At 41.1% G+C, this 24,290-nt stretch overlaps 1 long non-coding RNA gene and 1 pseudogene across 1 annotated transcript; both read right to left on the bottom strand.

The window, feature by feature from the left end:
• Positions 1-1,588: 1,588 nt before the first annotated feature.
• On the bottom strand, positions 1,589-17,032 carry LOC128586477 (uncharacterized). Its single transcript, XR_008380240.1, has 4 exons — positions 16,914-17,032; positions 14,472-14,579; positions 12,951-12,990; positions 1,589-1,834 (listed from the first exon to the last, which is right to left on the bottom strand). It is a non-coding gene; the product is annotated as an uncharacterized LOC128586477 (long non-coding RNA).
• Positions 4,927-5,379, bottom strand: LOC128586476 (CDC42 small effector protein 1-like; annotated as a pseudogene).
• Positions 17,033-24,290: the final 7,258 nt, after the last annotated feature.

Genomic DNA, 24,290 nt, shown 5'->3' on the forward strand with positions numbered 1-24,290 from the left:
AATTTTCAACACCATGTAATTTGATATGCGAATATCAGCCGCGTTCCAAATAGAACATACTTTAAACAGCATTTGGCTTTTTGGCTTTCAATGACACATCATCTCTCCTGGAGACTATTCTCTTCATCCTTTGCACGGTTTGACAATGAGCAATTTTCTCTTTCTCTCTCTCTCTTTTTTTTTTTTACTTGAACAGCATTTTTTTCCCTATAAAATGCTTTATGGGAGATTGAACAGCATTTCTTAAAAAAAAAGGCAGGCAAGTGAGGTCCATCTCCTAACTCTGTGCATCAGTGTTGAAACAGCACTGACGGGGGAAGGAGCTCTGATTGGAGCCACACAACCTGGGTTCTGCTCTGGACACCTCCGCGGGGAGCTGGGCGAGGTGGTGGAGGCAGGGAAGCCAAGGGAGTAATCTGAGGATTGGGAAGGGCTTATGGAAAGGCTGGGATTCAGCCTTGTGAAGGTGCCAACCTCCACACCACTGTCATTCCTCATCATCCACAGACTCAAGGTCAGTGCAGGTAACCCCTCCATAGTTGGGGCACAACCTACCGTTTAACCTCCTCTCCAGCCACTCACATCCACATCTTGCACTGTTCTTCCTCCTCTTTTCACTTGAGACCTCTGTTTCCTGTCCCACCACAACCTGCTGAAGAATCAGCGCTCTAGAAAGCTTTCCTGATTGCCCTAGCTGACAGTTCATCTCTTCATTCCACCCGAACTTCTAATGTGCCATTTATCTCTTTCTCATATGCCTTGAAGCTATTCATTTTTCTTGTCTTATTTTTCTTAGACCTAATTACAATAATACCTTTTATTTTTATAATGCTTTATAGGTGACAATTATGCATACATTTATCACTTTGTCTTTATAGCATCGGGTGAAATATCTCTTATTATTTACCCAGGAGGACCTGAGGCCAAAGAGGGTAAATAACAGGTCCCAAGTGATAACAATTCACTTTTGTGTCAAGTCGCCCCACTTGTACCATCAGTTCTTTGAGGGCATGAACTCTCCCTTCATCATTTTCATAGCTTCATCTAAACTAACACAGGAGCTGGTTCAGGGAAGACGTCCAGTAAACATTTGCTCAATTAATGAATGTCCATGACTCCGGACAAGCCCTCCACTTCTCCCCACTGCAGGTGCTAGATGAGATGGCCTTAACAGGCTGGCCTTCTTCCTTCCTTCGGTGCGCCGCCATTCTCTTCCTCCTTTTCTCTCTCCCTGCACCTGTCCTTCTCTCACGCCCCTCTCTCTGCTCCCTTCTCTCTTTCTCATCTCTTCCTCCCACTCTTTCCTTTCTCTAATATAAAATAAACCTACATTTTTATATCCTCAAAAAAAAAAAAGGTGTCCTTAACAATCCTTGCCAACTGCAAGAGTGAAAGAGTCAGTGGTATCGCCTCTTCGCCTCTGTGAATTCCCGTCTGATGCCCGTATGCACTGCCTGTCAGTAGGGCGATTGTCAGGGCACCCATTCTAGCCCACGCCTCATATTGCACTAAACTCATTTCCTGTCGCTGCTGTAATAAGTTACCACAAACTTACTGGCTTAAAACAACACAGATTTATTCTCTTACAGCTGGAGGTCCAACGTCTGAAATCAGTGTCAATGCACCAAAGTCAAGGTGTAAGCAGGGCTGCTTCCTTCCAGAGGCTCTGAAGGGGAATCTGTTTCCTTGACCTTCTTCAACTTCTAGAGGCCTCCTGTATTCCTGGGTGTGTGCCCTCTTCCTCCAAGCACGCCACTCCCGTTGCTGCTTCCATAGTCACATCACTTTTCTGTCTGTGGTCAAAGCTCCTTTGGTCTTCCTTTCATAAGGACGCCTGTGGTTACACCATGGGGAAGACATTAATGACATTCACAGATTACAAGAGGTAGGATCTGGATACCTTTGGGAGACAAACTCAGCCTATCACAATTTTCACTACACTTACAATTTACCTTTTATTTATGTATTTGTGTGCATCTCCAGTAGACTGTGAACAACACGAGGACAGGTCTATAGCTAATCTACTAACTCCATAGTCTCACCTCCTATCATGGCTCGTCACATACAGTAGGTTCCTAATTCATAATTACTATACAAATAAGCCATCCCTTATATATGGATTTCTATTGCCTCTGCCTTACGGGCCATCCCAGTACAATATTCCAAAGAAATCTAAAACTAACTTAAAAAAAAAAAAAGCTGTAAATTAAATTTCAGTCTTTTCTTTTTTTGAGACAAAGTCTTACTCTGTTGTCCATGGCAGTGATATCATTACAGCTTACAGCAACCTTAAACTTCTGGGCTCAAGCAATCCTCATGCCTCAGCCTTCCAAGTAGCTGGGACTACAGGTGCGCACCACCACGCCCACCTAATTTTTCTATATATTTTTTCTCCCTGTGGATATGAGGGTCTTGCTGTGCTGCTCAGACTGGTCTTGAACTCTAGGCCTCAAGCAATCCTCCCATGTAGGCATGCCAAAGTGCTAGGATTACAGGTGTGAGCCACTATGCCTAGCCATAAATATCAGCCTTTAGCAAAATTCTGTTGGTGACATAAAGGTAAAAGTTACAGAATACGTGGCCCAGAAAAGCTTCCTTAAAATGCCTAGAGCAGCGGTTCTCAACCTGTGGGTTGCAACCCACAGGAACTGTATTAAAGGCTAGAGGCATTAGGAAGGTTGAGAACCACTGCCCTAGAGACAGGCCTTTCCCACCCCCAAGGCCTGCCACCCCTGCAGCCTCTGAGAGTTTTCTTCCTCTCTTCCAGCCCCCTTCACTCAGTGTCTGCCCATCTGCTGGCCTCAGTCAAAAAAAATTTTTTTTGCTTAAATGTTTTTATTTGAAAAATGTATTTAAAAGCCAACCGTTTTTTGATACAAATTAAGACTCTCAAACCCATTCCCATCACTTTATTTTTAAAGTGATGACAGCATACACATCAGAGAAAGTAGCTAAAGCACCAAAAATTAAACAGAAGACCAGGTCCAAACAATAGGTATTAGAATGAGGCTGAAGATCATGGTGACCAAAGATTCCAGGAGTCGGCAACCTTTCCACTCTGCCCTGTTAACTAACACTCGGGTTGCTGATCATAGCGACTAGCTTGACTAAAACTGAGAGTAAATTGGGAATATAATTCTACAACCAATCTTGGAAAAGTGTAGAAAATGCACTGAAACCTAAAAAACTTAGAACCTCAGCCACTGTTCTCCAGGTAGGAGCAAACCAGATGGATGGTGGATCAGCAGAGTGGAAACCAGTTCCGACATTCCCGACCCCACTACCATAAAACATAAGCTTCCGGCTGCAGAGCTGGGAGACCCCACAGCCCCATCTCTGAGCAAGAGCTCCCCTGTCTTTTTTTTTTTGGCCAGGGCTGGGTTTGAACCCGCCACCTACGGCATATGGGACTGGCACCCTACTCCCTGAGCCACAGGCGCCGCCTAAGCTCCCTTCTCTTATTCTGCCTTCCTAATTTTACCCTGCAATGAAAGGACCAGAATAAAAACACCTGAGAAAAGTGAAAGTGCTTACAGACTTTCCTCCTGCTCCTATGTTGCTTTCCCATCTACAGTAGACTTTCCAGCCACGTGGGCAGTGGGACCTGGTTTTCAGACAAAACTCCCTGAGTCTTATTGGTATCTGGTTTTAGAGCTAGGACACAGAAATAGAACTTATCTCAAGGAGGATAAGCTGAGGTGTCTCTACCGTTTTTCTCTCCCCTTTCCCCAATCCTACCCTGTTCACGGCAGGAACCCCTCCTCAAGGGGACAAGAATGGAGAAGTATAGTACACGTCCATCACAAAGACATGGCACCATACAAGCACAAACAACACGCTGAATAAAGAATTATTTGGAAATGATGGGCAGCCCTATTGAGCCTAATTTACATGGGGTCCTAATTTATCCCTGGTTCAGGTTTAAGATGAATAATGGGACAAAGATAGGACGTGGGCTAGAAATCACTTAAGAGAAATATATATTCGATTCTAGAGCTATGAGTCTCAACTGGAGGTGATTTTGCCCTTAAGTGACATTTGGTAACATCTGGAGACATTTTTGGTTGTCGTTACTCGGGTTGGCTATAATGCACAAAACAGCACTTTATGACATAGAATTATACATCCAAAAATGTCACAAGTATCTGGAATGGGAAACCTACAGCCTCTCCCTGTTCCCATGCTGTAAGGGTCATAAGATCCTTAAACTTAAAAGTGACCATTTTCAACTCACGTATCTCACCGTCCCTCCTGTCCTCACCGTCAGAAGTCTACCTTGAAATATAACCTAGTTTTGTTGCATTCTGGGTTTCCCCCTCTTTCTCCTATTGCCTGGGCCATCAGGGAGGGTGGCAGAAGGCAGACCAGGTCCCCCAAGACATAAATGGAATGTCAGCGGGTTAACTCTTACTCAGTGGGAAACAATCAGGTTCCTAACAGGGATGGGGTTCAAGGCAGAAGGAATAGCAGTAGAAGGAAATGGAAGTAATTAAGAGAACTCAAATTTTTAATTAACTCAAAGTTGCTAGGAAGCTAGTAATACCACAGAAATACAGGATTAGAGGCCTAAGTAGACAAATACCCTGATATTGGCAGCCAGACTGAAGGGCTATGAGCTTAAGTTCTGAAATCTAAAAAGTAGACTAGGCAGCAGTCGCCCCTCACCCCCAACATCTGCTTTAATCCATTCCCAAAGGAAAGAGAAAGGCAGGGAGAGAGAGAGTTTCTTGGCAAAGCTGGCATCAGCTTTGGTTATCTCGCCTACCTACCCTATTTAAGAGTTCCAGGTTAAAAACAAGGGGAACTCAGACCATCATTCAGGAGAAGGGAACTCATTCCAGGTTCCCAAAGAACTCCTATTTTAGGTCTGAGGTGTCCAGGACTTCAGCTGAGCATCTCTGGCCAACTAGTAGTCACTGGGTCAGTCCTGCTGCCTCAACCCCATCTCTAGGAGGGGATACAGCCAGAGGGAGTAGGGGGAGTCCAGCCCCCTAAGCCTTCTGAGGCACTGTTAGGCTGATAGGGACAAAGAGGGGCCCTTGGGTCACTGGTTCTAGGAGGCATCTGGTGAGGGCGGCATTTCATCTAGGCTGGACAAAGACTGGGAGCTTCAAGACATCAAAACCATTTTCTGTTGGAGCTACAAATCCCTAGAATTGCTCCAAGGCTTGTCTCGGTTTCCCCTGGACCTCATCTGCTCCTGAACTGCACCTGTCATCACAAGTCCATCTCTAGCTCCCATCTCCCCAGAACCAATGTGAGTCAGGTGGACAAAATTCATTGGTTCTTCAGTCATGGTCTGGTCAATTCGTCTTCTCTTCTTCTGCGGCTGGGGTTCCCCACCACGCAGCAGCCCAGTTTGTGCCAAAATTCACTCATGTTCCCTGATGGTTCCAGATTCACTCCTGTTTGGGACTTGAGGGCTCTTGCTCTGGCTGTGCCTTGACTGCCTGTCCTCACTTTTCCAAGGTGTAACAACACCCTAGGTTTACTCAGCTGGGTGGAATGAGAGAAAGTGGAATCCTCAGAACCTTTAGCTGAGCAGAGAAGGTCAGCGTCTCAGACCCTGAGAGGTTAACAAGGCCAGAGATTGGTGGTCAGTCAGGCACAAGGTTATGTCTTCCTCAGACTTCCTCTGGAACTCTGCTCTTCAGCATCGAGGTGTCCCAGCGGCAGTGGCTGGAGATGAGCAGGTTGGCGGCCGCTGGTGCGGGGGTGCCAGAGCTTTCCAGTCAGTCAAAATTTTAATTACAATGTACATGCATCAGGATTTAATTCTGGCACAACTCACTCTCACCCAATGGGCAGGCTATCAGCAGGAAGGAAAAAAATCTGTTTCCTAAATTCTTGGATGTGTTCCTAGATCTGCCTCTCACACGAGTGGGGTCTGCCTGGTCTAGTGCCCAGTGGTCCCATGACTGTGTACGGGATCAGTCCTGCCTTACTAGAAACAATTCAAGGGGAACTGCCTCCAGCCAGGGTCTCAGGCTGATCATCAGACAGCCTCCTGCGAGGGGAGAGCCTGTCTGGCAGCCCATGTAGGGCTTAAAGGCTGAGAGTATCCAACCTCCTTGTACAAACCCAGCTTCCCCAGTATGAACGCCTGGAAGTTTTTCCTTCTTCCTCCTTCTAAATCAGTATCATCAACAACAACAACAAATGAGTCCATGTGAAATCTCAATGGGTTCAGTAACTCTTGGCTTAAAATTTCTGATGCTCTGACCTGAGTCAGCCTTTTCTGATTCTCTAGGCTGATCTCCTAGGCTCTTGGCTGCGTGGGCAAGATACCCTGGGTGCATAATAATGACAAGCGCTAACAGGGAGAGTTCCAATGCAGGGGCTTCTACTGCTTTGTTGCATCTAACACTCAGAGCACCTCTAAGAGGGAGGCGCTCTTGTCATGCTGCATTTTTCCAGGGGGAAACTGAGCCACAGCAAACTTAAGTGACTTGCTCTAAGTCACATGGCTAATGAATGGTAGAGTTAGAATTCAAAGTCAGGCAGTCTGGCAAATAGCTCATCTTCCCATTTACCTGGATTATGAGTTGGATAAATAAATTGTAGCTGCTCTCCATCTTCCCCTATGTCTTATGTAGGGTTTTTATGCATCTTGTAGCCTATGCAGAAGGCGCTGAGTCCAGACAAGATTCCCTAACACTTCCCTAGCACTCTTTCTCTGGCATTTCCCACCCCAAGTTCTGCCACTCCTGCAGCCACTGAGGGCATCTCGCTGGCCCAGTATTCCCTGTGAAGTTCTCTGGTTTCCAGGAACTTATAGTCCCTGAGATGGCTTATTGTTTCCTCCACAGGCCCTGAAGAGGCAGGGATCAGCTTCTTTTTTTTTTTTTTTTAGACAGAGTCTCACTTGGTCACCCTTGGTAGAGTGCCATGGCGTCTTACCTCACAGCAGCCTCAAGCTCTTGGGTTCAAGTGATCCTCTTGCTTCACCCTTCTAAGTGGTTGGGACTATAGGCACCCGCCACAACACCCAGCTATTTTTTTAGAGACGGGGTCTCACTCTGTCTCAGGCTGGCCTCAAACCTGTGAGCTCAGGTAATCCACCTGCCTTGGCCTCCCAAGTACTGGGACTACAGGCATGAGCCACTGTCTCGAGTCCAGAGCTCAGCTCCTGAAACTTTTGCTGCTACCTGGGTATCCTCCTCTCTTCCACTTATTACAGGACAACTGTGTCCATGAGGCAGAGTGAATAGTGTCCATTATGTGAAATTAAATCCTAACTTCAAGCCTTAAGACTCACCAGGAAGTTTCACAGATTTTTCGGTCTGGAGAGTTGGCATAACCTGTGTAAGGCAATTCTTCACCTTGTACAACAAGTTCTGGACAGTGCATTGTTCCAGAGATTAAAATTCGAATTCCAAGGGTGACCTTTCTTGGTTTTGTTACAGAAAGTTCACACGTCAAATTCAACATCTCAGACGGCAACTCTCCTGTGTTAGCATTAAATTCCTTCATGGTAAAAGAAAAGTCCCTACATTATCATTTTTAATGGTCCAACATATTATTATAGAAAGTTTGCTTAGAACTTTCTCTATTATTTGGTGCTTGGATCATTTCCATCTTTTGACTTTTCTAAACAGATTGATTTTTTTGTTGTTGTTGTTTGCTTGATTTTTGGCTTATTTTCTTCCTTGTAGATAAGTTTCCTAAGTGGAATAAACAGTCCAAAAGATATGAACACTTTTATGGTATTTGATACGTATCGTTTGACTGTCTGTTTGAGAGATTGCACAAACTCATATTGGCACCAGAAACATATGAATAAGGACCTGTTTCCCCATAGTTCTGTTAACAAAGGGGTTATCATTTTTATTCGATTCTGACTAGTGGGATAGTTCTAAAATGATACATCGCAATTGTTTAAATACGCTTCTCTTTTTTGCTTTCAAGGCTTCATATTTTTCTACGTGATGATTGTTCTTCCTTTTTATTTGGGCATAGACTAGTCATCCCCTTTGGCAACTCACAGAGGGGAATCCAGACACAAACTATATATTTGTATCATCACTTCTTTCCTGTTTGGGGATAAGCTTCTAAGAATTATATTTTTTCACGCATCTTTTATTTCTACAGCTTTATTTTATATGTAACTATTGTAAATATCAAAATAATCTTTATATATTTATATCTCTCTTTTGTCCTTAATAATTTTTTTATTTCTTAGGCATCTATGATCTTTTCAAATGTGAAATAAACATTAAAAAAAATATCATTGGCCAGGCACAGTGGCTCACACCTATGATCCTAGCACTTTGGGAGGCCGAGGAGGGTGGATCACTCGGGGTCAGGAGACCAGCCTAAGCAAGAGCAAAACCACTCCTATACTAAATTTAGAAAATTAGCCAGCGGATGCCTGTAGTTACAGTTACTTGGGAGACTGAGGTAAGAGGATTGCTTAAGCCCAATAGTTTGAGGCTGCTGTGAGCTATGACACCATGACATTCTACCCATAGTGACAGAGTCAGACTCTGTCTTCAAATCAATAAATAAAATTAAAAAATAAAAAATGCTACTAGTATAGGTTTTACTCTAATCCATCTGAAATGTGTTATTAAAAATGATGTGATGTATTCCTCTAAGATGTTAAATTCCTTTGTATTATCCATTACCCAAGCAATTAGCAAGCAGTGACTCTTTCTTCATTGTTGTGGTGTTTCTGCTTTGTTGTAAATTAAGTTTATAAAATAGAACAACTATTGGAAATGTAGGTTCTATTTTATTTATTCATTCAACACTTAGTATCTGCCAGGCACTGTTATAGGTGCTAAGGGTACAGCTGTGAACAAAACAAACAACCCCACCCTTATAGAGCTATCATTCTGATAGTGGAGGAGACAACTTAAAAAATAGATAACAGATGGAAAAATAATAACTAAGGTAAGAAAGAGTGGCAAGGAGCCTGGCATGGGGGTAAAACATTGAACATTTCACTGGGAAGTTTAAGGAGGATCTGCCTGAGAAGACGCCATTTGAGCCAACCCTGAGGGAGGTGGAGGATGAGCATGCAAATACGGGGGGAGAGGGAGATTCCAGGTAGACAGAACCAAGAGCACAGAGAAACATCAAGTTCCAAGACCAGCAAGGTACCTAATGTGGTCAAGGTATAGCAAGAGGCCCAGGCAGCTGCAGCAGAATGAGTGAGGGACAGAACAGAGGTAATCAGACAGAGAAGGGTGGGGCAGCTCTTTCAAGGGCAGCTTGTGCATTGTAAGGACTGTGGTGTTTACTTAGAGCAGTGGTTCTCAACCTTCCTAATGCCGCAATGTATTTTCATCATTACAAAGGGGTCGTGACCCACAGGTTGAGAACCGCTGACTTAGAGGGAGATCAGAGCCTTTGGATGGTTTTGCACAAAGAAAAGACAGGGTCTGGCTTAATTTATGGGGGCCACTCTGGCTGTGGTGCAGAGAAAAGTTTGGATTAATGTGTTTTCTTTCTTTTTTCTTTTTTTATTAAATCATAGCTGTGTACATTGATATGATCATGGGATTAATGTGTTTTCTATAACACATTTTAAATCTTGTGACAGAGTCCTAACTTTTTCCTGTTTTGTCTTATTTTGTAAGACTGCTATCAACTATTCTGCTTCTATAATTATTCTGTAAGGCCTTAAACTAGTACTGCATGAAATCTATTAACTTTGAAGCATATTTATTGGATTTTTTTTTCCAGTAATGATCTGGTGTATCTGTCCATTTTTTCACATCCTCTTTTATTTTTCCTGCCATGGTTTAATAATTTTCTTGGAATAAATCTTGTGGCTTAAGGAAAACCCTCAAGCAAATTATTTTTGGTTCGTGGTCGTGAATGGAATCTTTTTTTATTTTATGTTTTTATTAATGTGCAGCTATATTTCACTGACAGATAGAAATGAAATTGTTCTATGTAGGTTTCTTTTGGCACAATCTTTGCTGAACTCATTTATTATTTATAGTAATTTAGGGGATGCTATTCTTGGAACATTCAGGTATATAATTATGTCAATTGGAATAGTATTTTTTATCCTTATATTTTTATGTCTTTCCCAAACAGTTATTGCCAACATTTCTAATACCATTGCAAAAAAAGGGCCGTGGGTGAACCTTCTGTTCTATTTTTGAGGAGAAGATCTGTCATACATCTCCATTAACTGTGACACTGGTTCTTCAGAATAAGTACATTGCTCTTCCCATTTGAGAATAAAAATCTCCACATTGAATTGCAAAGATTTAATGAGGAATAAATATTAAACTTTCTTGGCTGTGTTTTGAACAACTATTAAAAATAAAACTATTTGCCTAAAATTGCTTTTCTTTTGAAATTCACGATTTAAGTTTCCCCATTTTCTCTCTTTTGAAAACGAAAATTAGCTAATGAAGTGCCAAGAAGTCTGAATGCAATTATATTCTCATTTTTCTCTTTAATTTTGAACAGCTTTTATTATTACATTATTTGGAACCTAAAACTTGAGAATTATTAAACATTCATTGTTCAATGTATGATACCACCTTTCATATTTGTAATTTATAAAATCTACTTTATTTGATACCATGTTTTTTTTTGTTTGTTTGTTTTTTGTAGAGACAGAATCTCACTTTATGGCCCTCGGGTAGAGTGCCATGGCATCACACAGCTCACAGCAACCTCCAACTCCTGGGCTTAAGAGATTCTCTTGCCTCAGCCTCCCGAGTAGCTGGGACTATAGGCACCCGCCACAACGCCCAGCTATTTTTTGGTTGCAGTTCAGCCGGGGCCGGGTTTGCACCCGCCACCCTCAGTATATGGGGCTGGCGCCTTACCGACTGAGCCACAGGCGCCGCCCAATGCCATGTTTTTTATATATTCATGAGAGAACTTAGGATTCACCCATTGTTCTAGTCTTGTTAAAAAAAGTCTTGTGGTTTTGATTATTGTTTTTATAGGTAATGAAAAGTTATATTTCTTTTTTTTAACTTAGTCCTTAAACTTACTTTTTCCTTATAAGGAAGTTACCTCCTTGACATATAGAATCAGTGATGTTTGTATACTTATGTGATCTTTCACTGTCACTTAACATTTATCTTTATTGCATCATTTTTAATTTTCCTGTCTTCTTTAACTGGTCTCTATGGAGGAACAGCATTAACTCTGTGACAGAATATTTCGACAATCTTGAGTTCTTTTTGAGACGCTGGTAGTTTTTTAGATAGGATTTGACAGATATTTGAAGCTAGGCCTATTTGTTTTTGCCTCCAATGTCTCATTTATATAGGATAACAAACCTGGTAACTGGGTATTATCCTCATTTTGCAGACTTTGAGGTTCAGGGAAGTTTGTGACTTGTCAATAAGTGGTAGACCCATAATTTGAACTTTCCTAAGCATCACCGTACCGGCTGGTTTTACTTCGCTTCATTTACCTCGCCTTTGACTATATGCTAGTGGATCACTTTCTCCTAGAGGGTTTTCTGCCTCTTAGACTTCTGTGTCCCGTGCCGTGGACTTTGCCTTTATAGGAGTCTGTTGATAAATAGTATCTTGCCCTCTCCTTTGGTCTTCAAGAAGAGAAGATGGTATTGGTAAATCTTGTTTGCTTATTGGCAAAAGGCAAGCTCAGGTCCAAGAGTGCACCTCTTCAAAGCCCTGAAGTAACCTCCTTGACAGTGTTTCTGCCTGTGTCCTGGGGACTACCTGCCTCAGACACATCTGAGATATTAACTACTGGCTCTCAAAACAAATTCCTGGGCCCGCCTCAGCCTTACTGAGGGGATAGGGCCCAGGAATCATAACTATTAACAGGTCCCCCCAGGTGATTCTTATATACATTCAAATTCAGGAACTACTGCCCAAGTTTGACACAGTGTGCTGCCTGTGGAAGACACCCCCTAGGATTACTCTTCAAAGAGCCACAGCCTTGTTCTCTTTGAGAATGGGCAGGATCTGTTACTGGTGTCTATCCAATAGAGAAATGACAAAGATGATGGGATAGATTGACATATGGTTATTGATAATGAATTATGGTATGTTACATTATATGAGACTCTGTCTTTGGGGACTAGAGAGAGATTCTCTTTTTAAAAAAAATTTTTTTTTTTATTAAATCACCATGTAATTTTATGCAGCCATAAAAAAGATGGAGACTTTACATCTTTATGTCTATATGGACGGAGCTGAAACATATTCTTCTTAGTAAAGTATCTCAAGAATGGAAGAAAAAGTATCCAATGTACTCAGTACTATTATGAAACCGATATATAATCACCCACACTTTCATACGAATGAGATTCTCTTGCTAGTCTTGAAGTTGTGAGAGTCCCATGCCAGGAAATTGGGGTGACCTCCAGAAGCTGCAAGCAGGCTCCAGATGACAGTCATGAGAAAATTGGCACCCTGGTTTTATAACAGCAGACACTGAATTCTGCTAACAGCCGCATGAGCTGGACAAGGACCTGAGCTCCCTAAAAGAATGTAGCCTGGAGGAAATCTTGATTGCTGCCTTGTAAGGCTGAGCAGAGCATCCAGCAAAGCCACACCAGGAGTCCTGATCCACAGATACCATGAGATAAAAAAGGGTTGTTGTTTTAAGCAGCTAATTTGGAGGTAATTTGTAACTGGCAATAGAAAACTCATATACCTCCCTTCTCAAAATTTCAACACTCAACTTTTTTTGTAGAATTATTTACAGACTTGGGGGCAGAGGCTACAAGTAATTATCTATTTATTTATGTTCTTATTTTAAATGTATCTTTAAAACTAGTTAAATACACATTGACTATAAAATTAAAAAGGCCAACCGTGGCAGGTATTGGCAAGATTGGGACAACTGGGATTCTTATAGGTGGGAATGGAAAATGCTACAATAACTTTGGAAAATTGGCAAGTTTTCAAAAGTTAACATGCACCTATCATACAATCTAGCCACATTCCACTCCCAAGTGTTTCCACAAAACATTTCTATTGAAGTACAGTACTTACACATAAATGCTCGTAACAGACTTGTTCATGTAGTCCAAATCTATAAATACATATAATAGAACACCATTCAGGAATGAACTATGGATACACATAACAACACAAATGAATCTCAAAATCGTTATACAGAGTGCAAAGGTCAGATAGAAAAAATACATACCGTATGATTCCATGTATATAAAATGTAAACTAATCTCCGATGACAGCAAGAAGACCAGTGGTTGCCAGGGGCCAGGGCTGAGAGAGAGATGGACAGCAAAGGGCAGGAGGAATCTTTTGGGGATGTTATCAGTGTTCTGTGTCCTGACTGTGGTGGTAGTTTCATAAGTGCATATGGTTTTTAAAACGCATTGCATTGCACATTTTAAATGGATGTGATCTAACTATATATAAATCATTTCTTAATAAAGTTGATAAAAAATAGATAATAATCCATGGTACCAAGTTCACAAGATATAAAAGACACAAAGTAAGTCTGCCCAATCCTAGAGACAATTGCTATTATCAGTTTCCTATGTGTATTTCTAGGGATATTTTTACTTAATATAAATTGCAGATCTTTACATATCAGCACATGTTTAAAAAATCTCTTTATTTTAGCCGGCATTGTGGTAGGCGTCTGCAGTCCCAGCTACTTGGGAGGCTGAGGCAAAGGAATCACTTAAACCCAGGAGTTTGAGGTTGCTGAGGGCTGTGACGCCACAGCACTCTACCGAGGGTCACATAGTGAGACTCTGTCTCAAAAAAAAAAAAAAAACTCTTTTTTTTTTTGAATAGCTGCATAAATGTCCATGTATGATTGTACCACAGTTTTCAGAGCCAGTCTTTAATTGATGGGCACTAGATTATTGCCAGTCTTTTCATAAATAATGAGCATAAAAGCTGGACTAAAGAGTATGCACATTTTTTAATTTTTAAAGATTTTGCTATATTAATTACCATAGAAGTTATATCAATGTATATTTACACCAGCAAGGACAGTATCTGTTTTTCCACACCCTTGCTGACACAGCATGTTATCTATTCAATTTGACAAGTAAAAACCTACATGCTACTATAATTTTATTTTGTGTTTCTTACTATGATGAAATTGGATTTTTTTTTCATGCTTTCAAAGTCACGAACATTGTATAGTTCCTTTTGGGTAAACTATTCATATCTGCCCAGTTTTTTATTTGGTTGGCAGTCTTTTTCATATTGTCTTATAGTATTTCCCTGGGAAACAGAGGCTGAAGCAAAGCTCATATGCTAACGTCTTATTGGAGGAGCACAGTCCCCAGACAGCAAGAGTGAAGGGGAAAATAGAATGGAGGCTGAAAAGGAAGGAAAGCAAAAAACACGGAGGCATGTTATTAAACTGACCGTAGCTTCACCAGGAAACAAGCTACGTGACGGTCAGGTATGAGGGTGGTGGGAACCGGGAGGAGAGCTTTTTATCTGTTAGTCCCCTCCCACCTACAGTCTCTCATAGCTCGACATTTGCCCCACAGGGCATTAGTTACCCTGCAGTCTGGATCGTCTCACCAAACACAGCTGATGGTCCCATGTCCGATGGCATAGGTTGCATCTGAATCCAAAAGAAGAGAGCATCATCTCTCCCAGATTTGGCCATAGTACAACCCAGCCTTCATCCTGGGAGAAGATAAGACAGGCAGTGATGTCGGGGATAAGGCAATGAGGGCAGTGGCCATAGCACTCTATTCAGCAGACACTAAGGTCCTGGGAGGGCAGGTGGATGCCAGCAACTCTGGAGGGAATGATAGATATAAATACAGATAGAAGCATACGCAATTGTAGTAATACATATACAATCATCCTTTTGCTGTATTATAAGCTTCAGCTATCCCCTCTCCTGCAGTTTGTTATTTGAATTTAAGCATTTATGTTTGTTTGTTTTCTGTTTAGCCTTGCAGAAATGTTTGACTTTTATGTGACTGAATTTATCGATGATGGCTTCAGCCCTTTCCTCCTCTGAGATTATGAAAAAAGCAAATAAACCAAAACAAGAACCTATGTTTTCTTCTAGTGCTTCTGGGATTTCATTTTTCAAAGTTTAAATATTTGATTCATGTGAGTTTCAGTTTAGTGTAAAGACATATAGTTAGGGTCTTATTTTATATTTTTCCCAAATAGCCACACAGTTATCCCTGATGTAAAAGGCCAGCTTTATCATATATTAAACTGACTTACTTTGGAGGACTTCTTACTGAACATGCTTTCACTTGGTGAGTATGACATTTTAACAGGTCCAACATATGATGTGTGGGGGGAGAGTAGTGTAATTGTTAGGTGGAATTTGTCCTGTACCATTGTCAATGCTATAGAGGGTAACAGTGGTCAAAAAACAGGCAGTTAAAATATAATCAATAATTCATTTTGTAATATTATGGTCAAAGTCTCATCTTCTTCATTTCGCTAGGATATTGCTGATTATGGAGACATTGCCCAATTCTGATGTATTATGGTTTGAATTAGAGCTTCTTTCCCAAGAGAATGTGGTAAAATAGAAATGTAGTTTTAGATGTGCTATTTTTACTTGGCATGGTCTATGGGATATCCTCAAAGGTATTAAAGTGCCAAAAAAAACCCCAAAACAATAAGACAGGGATGGATAAGAAAAGATACACTCAGTAAGCATTTGCAGAGGGAATGAATGAAAAGAATTGCCGTGACAGAGGCAGACTATCAGAACAGATCTGAAAATTGTTAAGGGATAGCTAGTATATCTGGTCATTGTGTCCAGAAAAGAGAGACTTCCCTTCCCAGAGGAGAAGAGGTGGTTAAAGAAAAAGAGCATATGCTTTGAGGGAGAAGGCCTGAGTTCTAGTTCCAGCTCTGCTCCTTTGGGCAAGTCCCTTCTCTTCTCTGAGCTCCAGTTTCCTGTGCTGTAAACCAGGAATGGTTAGGACTAGAGACAGGAGGTGGCAAGTCCCTCTACAGATCACTGCCATGATCGTTCCTGTGCTGTGCCTATTACCATTACTTACATTTATTGTTATTAAGAGCTGTAAGATGAACACCAACACCTTGAATCCCATAATGGCATAAATGTATTTATGATCTATGTACAAATGACTTAATAAAAAAATCGTAACATCATTTTGTACCCTGTAAGCATATGCAATTATAAATTGTCAATTGTCAATTTACAACAAAAAAATAAAAAATAATAATTTTAAAGCAATAAAAACAAAAAAAGGAGGTTTAAGATGAATACAGAGAAAGAGAGAGCTGTTCGATTTAGAGTTTGGGTGGTTTTGGAGGAGATAGTTAGGGCATGAACCAGAGTGTGGGGGAACCCCTAGTAATTACCATAGTGATTATAACCATCAAATATTGAGCACCTACTGTGCCAGGCCCTCCACACATATCACTTCATTAATTCTACAACAAACTTCAACATCAGAAGCATCACCCCCCAATGGTCAAAGTGAGGAGACTGAAACTCTGAGCACAACTCGTGATTCTAAGGTCACAGAGTTACTAAGTGTTTGAGCTGGGTTCAAACCCAAATCCATCGATTTCAAAGCCTGTGCTACAGGCTTACCATGTACCTTATTCTGAATAACTGTGAACCTAGGACATTCTGGGAATAAAACCCAGAGTAGGGACCTATCAGAGCCTAGACAGTAAGGTGAGCTGGACTGAGATACTGAGTAAAATTCAAGGCTTCATGTGCCGGCTCATCCTCTCCCTGTGTTTATTTCTCTTACTGTCATTACAGATGTTTTAGCGTTTCAAGTGACTGAGCTTGTGCTAGTCCGATGGACTACACTGGGCATGGGAGTTGGTCCTTGTGGAAAAAACCTTTGCCCACACGCATACCTTTAGCAGCAGAAAGTTACAGTGGTTTTAAGGAAGCAGCTGCCTTTTACGGGACTGCCCTGGGCCTGCCTTATCACATAAATAAATAATTTCATTGGTTTGTATTTCCCTAGCCCACATCAGATGTTTGCCTTAGCATACCATACATTCTCCAAGCTTGTGGACCCAGAGATGCATCCCAGGCAGGGCTGCTGCAAAGCTTCGACTAGTTGCAGCCTCTTTAACCCCTTCTCCAGTGCACAGGCTCATCCTGGTCATCCTGGTCATCCTGGTCAAAGACTTCTGTTCAACAAGAGAACAAATTTAGAACCCAATTCTGAATTCCCACGCCTTATTTGTCAATGTTGCACAATTCTTCCCTCCTCCAGCCAGATTTTTTTTTTTTTTTTTTGAGACAGAGTCTCACTATGTTGCCCTTGGTAGAGTGCTGTGGTGTCACAGCTCACAGCAACCTCAAACTCTTGGGCGTAAGCGATGCTCTTGTCTCAGCCTCCTGAATAGCTGGGACTACAGGTGCCCACCACAATGCCTGGCTATTTTTTTTTTGTTGTTGTTGTTGTCATTGTTGTTTGGCAGGCCTGGGCTGGGTTCAAACCCGTCAGCCCCAGTGTATGTGGCCAGTGCCCTAGCCGCTGAGCTACAGGTGCCAAGCCAGGCCAGATGGTCTTAAATGTGCTCTGACCCCCATGGTTTGCAGCAAGTTGCAGAGCTCTTAGCAATTATTCAATACATATGCCTGGGGAGGCGGAGCAAGATGGCAGCCGAGTAACAGCTTCCTTGCATCTGGGCACCGTGAGTCTGGGGAGATAGGACTCCAGGCATCTCTGGCTGGTAGGAACTGCCTATCATCACTCCTATGAGGATACAGGGAGTCAGCGAGAGACTTCTGGACCCCAAGAGGAGGACTAAAACAGTGGAAAACCGGCAAGTGGTCGCGTGTGTTCAATCCGTCTAAACCCGCCCGCAACTGTAAGTTCAGTAGCAGCGAGACTGCAAACCAGAAAGGCCTTACCTGTGAACTGTTTTGATGTCCTTGGACTTGGCACTGAGTTGAACTGCCTTGGGGAAGGCCTGAGCGGGAGTGCGGAGAACTTTGGCTATTGTCTAGGGCCCCAGTCTGAGCCACTGAGCCAGACGGAGCTAATAGTGTTTGGCAGTGAGTCACACAGAACCATTGTCAGTGATCTGCCCCAGCAAGCTCCGCCCTCAGGGTCCCAGAGCTAGAAACGGGTGGGAGCCGGTAACCCAGCAACCAAGTAGCCTAAGGGTGGGGTCTGAGCCGCCTTGCAGCCCTAACCCTCAGGGGCAGAGTGAGACTGGTTTTGGCACACTGGGTAAGTGGATAGCCACTTCAGCAGCGATTCCAGCGAGAAGGCTGGGAAAGCTTCTGCTCAGCAAGTTTACAAGTTCAAAGTGCCTTTTAAGTGGGCTGAAGAGAGATTTAGGGTGTCTACCTGCTGGGGTTTGAGAAATCAGCAGCCTCCAGTCGTATCAGAACTGTGACTAACATCTTATACCCCAGAAGACCACGTGTTGCCCAGACAATATTCAATAACATATACAAACTGCTTTGTTTTTGGTTGTGTATTTTTTTCTTTTTTTCTTGTTTGGTTGTTTTTTGTTTGTTTGTTTATTTTGACGTTGTTGATGTTCTTTTGTTTTTTAATTTCAATCTTTTCCATACAGATCCCTTTTTCTTTCTCAATTTTTCTAGTTTAATTATAATTTCCCATTGCTGCCTTTTTTAATAACTACAACTTCATTTTTGCTAGTGTTTCTACCGCTATCATTTGGTTTTTCACCCAATTTTATCCCCGTAAAGTCTTCTGTTTGCTTGTTTTGGTTTGATTTATAGCATTGTTGTCTTTCCTCTCTACTTGGTGGAGGTGGGGTACTGTGTCTGATCAGGTTAGCAAAGAGCTGCTGACCTCAAGGGAACCACCCAACTGGGCACCCCCAGAAGGTGGGGTTTTTTAAGGTTGTGTCAAAGTACCCTACTGTACACCTATATTGCCCTGTCTCCCTCTTTCTGTGCCTCTCTTCTTTTTGTCAATATTCCTTTTACCCACCCCCTCTCCTTTCTCTATCTTTCTTTTTTTTCTTATCACTCGGTCCTCTTTTCTTTCATCCCTTTTTTGCTCTTCAACCTTTTCACCCTTCTGGTCCTGTAACCCTTAGTCCACAGGCACAAGAACTTAAAGAGCAAGAGGAAGTGAAAGGAAAATTAGGGCAAGGAAACAGATAAAAGAAATCACTCATGAGGAAGAATCAGCAGAAAACTCCAGGCAACATGAAGAACCAGTCCAGAACAACCCCGCCAAGGGACCATGAGGTAGCTACTGCAGAGGATTCCACCTATACAGAAATGTTAGGAATGACAGAAAGGGAATTTAGAATACACATGTTGAAAACAATGAAAGAAATGATGGAAACAATGAAGGAAACTGCTAATAAAGTGGAAAATAACCAAAAGGAAATCCAAAAACAGAATCAAATCAGAGATGAACGATATGAAGAATATAAAAAGGATATAGCAGAGCTGAAGGAAATGAAACAGTCAATCAGGGAACTTAAAGATGCAATGGAAAGTATCAGCAACAGGTTAGACCATGCAGAAGAAAGAATTTCAGAGGTAGAAGACAAAGTTTTTGAGATAACTCAGATAGTAAAAGAGGCAGAAAAGAAGAGAGAGAAAGCAGAACATTCACTGTCAGAATTATGGGACTTTATGAAGCGTTCCAACATACGAGTTATAGGAATTCCAGAAGGGGAAGAAGAATGCCCCAGAGGAATGGAAGCCATACTAGAGAATATTATAAAAGAAAATTTCCCAAACATCACCAAAGATTCTGACACATTGCTTTCAGAGGGATATCGGACCCCAGGTCGCCTCAACTCTAACCGAGCTTCTCCAAGACACATTGTGATGAACCTGTCCAAAGTCAAGACAAAAGAAAAGATTCTGCAAGCTGCCAGGAGTAAGCGCCAGTTGACCTACAGGGGCAAATCCATCAGAGTGACCGCAGACTTCTCTAATGAAACTTTCCAAGCAAGAAGACAATGGTCATCTACCTTTAATCTACTTAAACAGAACAATTTTCAGCCCAGAATTCTGTACCCTGCTAAGCTAAGCTTCAAAATTGACGGAGAAATCAAATCATTTACGGATATACAAACATTGAGAAAATTCGCCACAACAAGACCAGCTCTACAGGAAATACTTCAACCTGTTCTGCACACTGACCACCACAATGTATCAGCAGCAAAGTAAGAACTCAGAAATCAAAGGACAGAACCTAACCTCCACACTGATGCAAAAGATAAAACTAAGCAATGGACTCTCACCAAATAAGATGAATAGAATACTACCACACTTATCAATTATCTCCATAAATGTTAATGGCTTGAATTCCCCACTGAAGAGACATAGATTGGCTGACTGGATTAAAAAACACAAGCCATCCATTTGCTGTCTGCAAGAAACACACCTGGCTTCAAAAGACAAATTAAAGCTCCGAGTCAAGGGTTGGAAGACAATTTTTCAGGCAAATGGAATTCAGAAGAAAAGAGGAGTTGCAATCTTATTTTCAGATACATGTGGATTTAAAGCAACTAAAGTCAAAAAAGACAAAGATGGTCACTTTATATTGGTCAAGGGAAAACTACAACAAGAAGACATTTCAATTCTAAATATTTATGCACCCAATTTAAATGTTCCCAGATTCTTGAAGCAGACCTTACTCAGTCTGAGCAATATGATATCTGATAATACCATAATAACAGGGGACTTTAACACACCTCTTACAGAGCTGGACAGATCCTCTAAACAGAAATTAAACAAAGATATAAGAGATTTAAATGAGACCCTAGAACAACTATGCTTGATAGACGCATATAGAACACTCCACCCCAAAGATAAAGAATATACATTCTTCTCATCACCCCATGGAACATTCTCCAAAATTGATCATATCCTGGGACACAAAACAAATATCAACAGAATCAAAAGAATTGCAATTTTACCTTGTATCTTCTCAGACCATAAGGCACTAAAGGTGGAACTCAACTCTAACAAAAATGCTTGACCCCACCCAAAGGCATAGAAATTAAACAATCTTCTGTTGAATAACAGATGGGTGCAGGAAGAAATAAAACAGGAAATCATTAACTTCCTTGAGCATAACAACAATGAAGACACAAGCTACCAAAACCTGTGGGATACTGCAAAAGCAGTTTTGAGAGGAAAATTCATCACTTTAGATGCCTACACTCGAAAAACAGAAAGAGAGCACATCAACAATCTCACAAGAGATCTTATGGAATTGGAAAAAGAAGAATAATCTAAGCCTAAACTCAGTAGAAGAAAAGAAATATCCAAAATCAAATCAGAGATCAATGAAATTGAAAACAAAAGAATCATTCAGAAAATTAATGAAACAAGGAGTTGGTTTTTTGAAAAAAATAAATAAAATAGATAAACCATTGGCCAGACTAACTAGAAATAGAAAAGTAAAATCTCTAGTAACCTCAATCAGAAACGATAAAGGGGAAATAACAACTGATCCCACAGAGATACAAGAGATCATCTCTGAATACTACCAGAAACTCTATGCCCAGAAATTTGACAATGTGAAGGAAATGGATCGATATTTGGAATCACACCCTCTCCCTAGACTTAGCCAGGAAGAAATAGACCTCCTAAACAGACCAATTTCAAGCACTGAGATCAAAGAAACAATAAAAAAGCTTCCAACTAAAAAATGCCCTGGTCCAGATGGCTTCACTCCAGAATTCTATCAAACCTTCAAGGAAGAGCTTATTCCTGTACTGCAGAAATTATTCCAAAAAACTGAGGAAGAAGGAATCTTCCCCAACACATTCTATGAAGCAAACATCACCCTGATACCAAAACCAGGAAAAGACCCAAACAAAAAGGAGAATTTCAGACCAATCTCACTCATGAATATAGATGGAAAAATTCTCAACAAAATCCTAGCCAATAGATTACAGCTTATCATCAAAAAAGTCATTCATCATGATCAAGTAGGCTTCATCCCAGGGATGCAAGGCTGGTTTAACATACGCAAGTCCATAAACGTTATCCACCATATTAACAGAGGCAAAAATAAAGATCACATGATCCTCTCAATAGATGCAGAAAAAGCATTTGATAAAATCCAGCATCCTTTTCTAATTAGAACACTGAAGAGTATAGGCATAGGTGGCACATTTCTAAAACTGATTGAAGCTATCCATGACAAACCCACAGCCAATATTTTACTGAATGGAATAAAACTGAAAGCTTTTCCTCTTAGAACTGGAACCAGACAAGGTTGTCCTCTGTCACCTTTACTATTCAACATAGTGCTGGAAGTTCTAGCCAATACAATTAGGCAAGACAAGGAAATAAAGGGAATCCAAATGGGAGCAGAGGAGGTCAAACTCTCCCTCTTTGCTGACGACATGATCTTATACTTAGAGAACCCCAAAGACTCAACCACAAGACTCCTAGAAGTCATCAAAAAATACAGTAATGTTTCAGGATATAAAATCAATGTCCACAAGTCAGTAGCCTTTGTATACACCAATAACAGTCAAGATGAGAAGCTAATTAAGGACACAACTCCCTTCACCACAGTTTCAAAGAAAATGAAATACCTAGGAATATACCTAACGAAGGAGGTGAAGGACCTCTATAAAGAAAACTATGAACTCCTCAGAAAGGAAATAGCAGAGGATATTAACAAATGGAAGAACATACCATGCTCATGGATGGGAAGAATCAACATTGTTAAAATGTCTATGCTTCCCAAAGCAATCTACCTATTCAATGCCATTCCTATCAAAGTACCTACATCATACTTTCAAGATTTGGAAAAAATGATTCTGCATTTTGTATGGAACTGGAAAAAACCCTGTATAGCTAAGGCAGTTCTTAGTAACAAAAATAAAGCTGGGGGCATCAGCATACCAGATTTTAGTCTGTACTACAAAGCCATAGTGCTCAAGACAGCATGGTACTGGCACAAAAACAGAGACATAGACACTTGGAATCGAATTGAACACCAAGAAATGAACTAACATCTTACAACCACCTAATCTTCGATAAAGCAAACAAGAACTTACCTTGGGGGAAAGACTCCCTATTCAATAAATGGTGTTGGGAGAATTGGATGTCTACATGTAAAAGACTGAAACTGGACCCACACCTTTCCCCACTCACAAAAATTGATTCAAGATGGATAAAGGACTTAAATTTAAGGCATGAAACAATAAAAATCCTCCAAGAAAGCATAGGAAAAACACTGGAAGATATTGGCCTGGGGGAAGACTTCATGAAGAAGACTGCCATGGCAATTGCAACAACAACAAAAGTAAACAAATGGGACTTCATTAAACTGAAAAGCTTCTGTACAGCTAAGGAGACAATAACCAAAGCAAAGAGACAACCCACACAATGGGAAAAGATATTTGCATATTTTCAATCAGACAAAAGCTTGATAACCAGGATCTATAGAGAACTCAAATTAATCCACATGAAAAAAGCCAACAATCCCTTATATCAATGGGCAAGAGACATGAATAGAACTTTCTCTAAAGACAATAGACAAATGGCTAACAAACACATGAAAAAATGTTCATCATCTCTATATATTAGAGAAATGCAAATCAAAACATCCCTGAGATATCATCTAACCCCAGTGAGAATGGCCCACATCACAAAATCTCAAAACTGCAGATGCTGGCGTGGATGTGGAGAGAAGGGAACACTTTTACACTGCTGGTGGGACTGCAAACTAGTACAACCTTTCTGGAAGGAAGTATGGAGAAACCTCAAAGCACTCAACCTAGACCTCCTATTCGATCCTGCAATCCCATTACTGGGCATCTACGCAGAAGGAAAGAAATCCTTTTATCATAAGGACACTTGTACTAGACTGTTTATTGCAGCTCAATTTACAATCGCCAAAATGTGGAAACAGCCTAAATGCCCACCAACCCAGGAATGGATTAACAAGCTGTGGTATATGTATACCATGGAATACTATTCAGCCATTAAAAAAAATGGAGACTTTACATCCTTCATATTAACCTGGATGGAAGTGGAAGACATTATTCTTAGTAAAGCATCACAAGAATGGAGAAGCATGAATCCTATGTACTCAATCTTGATATGAGGACAATTAATGACAATTAAGGTTATGGGGGGGGAAGCAGAAAGAGGGATGGAGGGAGGGGGGTGGGGCCTTAGTATGTGTCACACTTTATGGGGGCAAGACATGATTGCAAGAGGGACTTTACCTAACAATTGCAATCAGTGTAGCTGGCTTATTGTACCCTCAATGAATCCCCAACAATAAAAAAAAAAAAAAAAAGAAAAAGAAAAAAAAATACATATGCCTTGAATTGAGAGGTTAATTTGAACAAGAGGAGTTTAGCTATGCCACCTCTTGGCATCAATATTATGTGGCATCAGTATTTGAGAGGGGTTGGGGAACTGTGGTGAGGGTGTGGCTT

Source organism: Nycticebus coucang, chromosome 5 (genome assembly GCF_027406575.1).
Source record: "Nycticebus coucang isolate mNycCou1 chromosome 5, mNycCou1.pri, whole genome shotgun sequence".
Lineage (NCBI taxonomy): Eukaryota > Metazoa > Chordata > Mammalia > Primates > Lorisidae > Nycticebus > Nycticebus coucang.